The sequence below is a fragment of the Melanaphis sacchari genome, unplaced genomic scaffold (genome assembly GCF_002803265.2).
Source record: "Melanaphis sacchari strain LSU unplaced genomic scaffold, SCAv2.0 Contig39_pilon_pilon, whole genome shotgun sequence".
Classification (NCBI taxonomy): Eukaryota; Metazoa; Arthropoda; class Insecta; order Hemiptera; family Aphididae; genus Melanaphis; species Melanaphis sacchari.
Window position 1 is genome coordinate 1 of NW_020271254.1, and position 4278 is coordinate 4278.

Consider the following 4278-nt stretch of genomic DNA (forward strand, 5'->3'; position numbering starts at 1 on the left):
CGGTATACTTCGTTCAGGGTGCGTATTGTATGAACGACGCAACTTATGTTCAATTAACGAATAATTTGTCATCTTGATAAAATAAAATACTGCTAAACACATAATATTATACATTATATTAATCTAATAATTATGCATTTTATCACAAAACACGCTTAATATAAAATTAAATATTGTATTTTTAAGACATTATGATACAATCATTTAAAATACTATGAAACATGTAATTTTATCATCTACTGTGTACCTACTTTTAATTACAAATCATTTAGAATTATAATTCAATTATACCTAATCGGAACATATACAGAATATTGAAAATAAACTATGGAAATAAATAGTTTTATTCTACAATATTCGATTTCTTGATAAATCAACTTCAAGACAAATATACATGGCACTGTGTAATCCAATTCTACTATACGACATAACATGTTGGGGAGAAAAAAATAGAATAGATATTAATATATAGAATATTACTCAAAAAATAATGGTAGTAGCGTATTTCCTTCTTTTTAATTATTCATCAGAGGAATTAATCAACTATACAAATACATTATTTGTTTATAAATTATACATTAGACAAATTTTAATATAATCCATAGAAAACCTCAGACTTAATGTTATAGAAATGTTAGATAAAAGAACAGGAAAATACATCAAACCGCCATATACATTATTAACAAGTTCCTGAAACTCTCCTGATCGCATAGGTAAAATTATATTCAACAATGTAAATACTGAATTAAAGAGACTGATAAAAAATGTATGTGAGAGTCAATCTATTAATACCAATAATAGTAATAAATATAAATATAAATAAATAAATCCACTGACAATTATTAACAAATATGCAATATATTATTATTTATCATATAATTTTATTATTATGTATTAACCTAAATATCAATTATATTTAATAAGTATTATCTATCTCCATCATTGAGAACAATAATTTTCAGAAAAAAAATAATCTTGGTACTTATTAGTTATTTTAACTATCATATATTAACACTGTGTTGTACTAATTGTAGACACTTTTGTGATATAAATTAATACATTTACTTAATGTGATAACAAAGTGGTTTTCTGACATTATTGCAGGTCTATTTTATACAGCAATAGATATATTAAATATTATTAATCAATAAAATATTTACTATAAATAATAGAATGTTATTCCACAATTTATTTGTTTTGCTTTTGATTGATGCTTATTTTAGCAATACCTTTTTTTGGTATAACTATTGTCAGTAAATAAGGTAGGCATAAATCTAGTTTAGCAGTTATGCTAATTTTTAATTTTTTTTTTTTTTGAAACCTATTTACCTACTTAAGTATGCTGAAAACGATAGTATAGTCAGAATTTTGTGGACGGGCTTAGTTTCATAGCTATTAGAATATTTTTAATTTATATATGTGTTATGTTAATAGCTTAAAATGTTACTCAATTGTGTAATGTATACTCGTAGTCTAAGGTACTGAGGACAATGTAATACGCGACAGGTTTCCTAGGTTCGATCCCCTGGTAAGCACTGATTAAATTATTACACTTTTTCTAATTGTTTTTATGATAACTGATACTAATTATTATCCTGTGACCTACTTGAGGTGGTACTGCATAATTAGCTGAGAGATATTTTTGATTTGCGGAGCAGAGCGATGGTGCTGAGTGTAGCAACGAGTGCAGAAAAACGTGTAATCACTGCCCATACTACAACATAATTTGCCTAGAGGTTTTCGAAAGGTCTTTAAATAGGTCATAGGATAATCACTACTAGGCACTAGCTGTATCAGTTATCATAAACACAATTACAATTGCAAAATTTTTTAAAGTGCTCACCGAGGTCGAACCTGGGGGGGGGGCCGTCATGCATTACATGGCTCTCAGTATCATTTGACTACGAGTATACATTACACTATTGAGTAATATATTAAGCTATTGACATAACACATAACCGAATTCAAATAGCTATAACTCTAAAAATAAGTCCGTCCGCAAAATTCTGACTTCACCATCATTTACAGTATACTTAACTAAATGAGTTTAAAAAAAAAGTGAAAAATTAGCGTGGTCGCTAAACTAGATTTGTTTCTTAAGATTTAATAATTAACATAATACAAATATTATTTACTTACAATTATTTACGGTCACGAATGTCGAATTATTAGCTAGTACACACGTGTGTGGAATCTTAAAAACTGTGGTACAGATGTTATAACTTGTGACATAAAACCGCACGAGTATTGAACACTAGAGAAATATTAAATGTTTATAAATGTTGGTTTATTATACATATAGTCTTAGACCAAGATATTTTAATTGAATTAAACACTATTACACTAATAATTAAATATTACTTAGATATTGTGCTTTGCGCCCTTTGCGGTAAAACTAAACTATGACTACTATATGGAATATGCACTATTACTGTCACTAGTGTCACTGGTTTCTGGTTAAAATGTTAGTAGGTATTATAATACGTTGGTGACTGTGTTGTAACTTGTAATGTTGTATTTGGTAGGTGGAAAGAAAAGAATCGTTTGCATTGTTTGCAAATGTCTTTTTCCCTTCCACGTTTGTGCATTGTATGCATAGAATATTGTATGTTTCGAAAACAACTGATGCCAACTTATTAGCTTTTAATTCTCCGTATTTTTTTTTCTGATAACGTTTTTAATTTTTATCGAAAACCGTCGAGATAGATAAGCATTACTACAACTGCCTATCTGGCTATCTATCTCGATGTTGAAAACAGAATTCAATTTCCATATTATTAAGTAGATACATTTAAAACATCAGAGGATTCAATTTTTCTAACTCATAAATGAGCAGTAAAAATTCAAGCATTCAGAGCACAACCAAGACATGCGAATCTTTCCACAGCAAATTTAATAGCTATTTGAGCCTCCGTATTCTAATATGTATATGTTACGGTGAAAGATGAATATTGGTGAATGTCGTCATTCTCCGGTGAATGACGTCTTTTACCAAAATAATTCAATTATGTAGGTAAATGATGTAAAAAACCAGATTTTAAATTCAAATATACATCTTTCACCGGTCATTGATGTCATTAACCAAAACTATTGGTAAATGATGATAAATCTCAAATAATACACTAATTTTTTTAGTATAGGTACTATTTATAATAATGATTTATTGTTGGTGGACGTTTCATTTTTTTATTTTAGGCATTTATTTGAATGGGATAATAGGTTAACTAAAAATAATAAAATACGTGCATATTACAAATTATTTATTTGTATAATTTTGGTTACCATGATATTTTGAACTGTACAACATTTCCGCTGCATTGAAGCACATTTTTTAGTACCACAACTAGTGCACAAATTTTTACAAATAATATTATAAAACACACATTCGTAGTAAATACACTTGTTATAATATGCCCGTCGATACTACCTAATAAACTAAAAGATTATCTCATATTATTACTCGGGTTATCGACGTTATTGCTAGTTGGGATTTTCGTTTATCTATCTACTTCTGCATGATATTTTTAACTAATGAAGATTACTCGGTACCTACACGCTTATCACTGATCGTTCACATCGACAACAAAAAAGTATTAAACATCATTCTCCAATTAAACTGGTAATTGACGACATTAACCGGGGAATGTCTGCACTTACAACGTTTACCAAATTTTAGGTAAATGATGTCATTTACCGGGGAATGACGTCTTTTACCACGTTTACATCATTCACCGTAACATATACATTTATTAAAATTTTAAAATTGATTCCGATTAAGACTGTCTAATAATACAAAGTTTTAATAAGCCTATACTATGTCAACGATTAGAAAAGTTAATTTTTTTAATTTAGAACCATGGTTGATATATCAGAATCAACTTAAAAAATTAGACCTATCTGATATGGTGTTTACTGTTTTATTGCGTATGCGCACATAAAAATAATGAACATTTTGAAATGTGTACTTAATACTTATATATCACTAGCTTGTAAAAAAATTCGATTTATTCCGGCCGAGAAATTCAGTATTACCTTAATTGATAAACACACGGTATATAATATATTGATTTATCTTCAATATATTTTTAGTTAATACCTGAGTATTTAAACCAATACGTGATAAGAGCAATTAACACGTTTGTTAATTTCAGTTAGATTAAGTATATACCTGCTATATAGATATTTATTCATTTATCAGAAATTGTATTTAAAGATTTATGAAAAAATATAAAGAAATAATCATTGCAATTCCCTATCAAATATATTTTTATAAGAATT

At 27.7% G+C, this 4278-nt stretch overlaps 1 long non-coding RNA gene across 1 annotated transcript; it reads right to left on the minus strand.

Annotated features, from left to right (window-relative positions):
- Positions 1-28: 28 nt before the first annotated feature.
- LOC112597265 lies at positions 29-2515 on the minus strand. The gene is made up of 3 exons (XR_003114827.1): positions 2362-2515; positions 2140-2254; positions 29-92 (listed from the first exon to the last, which is right to left on the minus strand). It is a non-coding gene; the product is annotated as an uncharacterized LOC112597265 (long non-coding RNA).
- Between the last annotated feature and the right edge of the window lie 1763 nt (positions 2516-4278).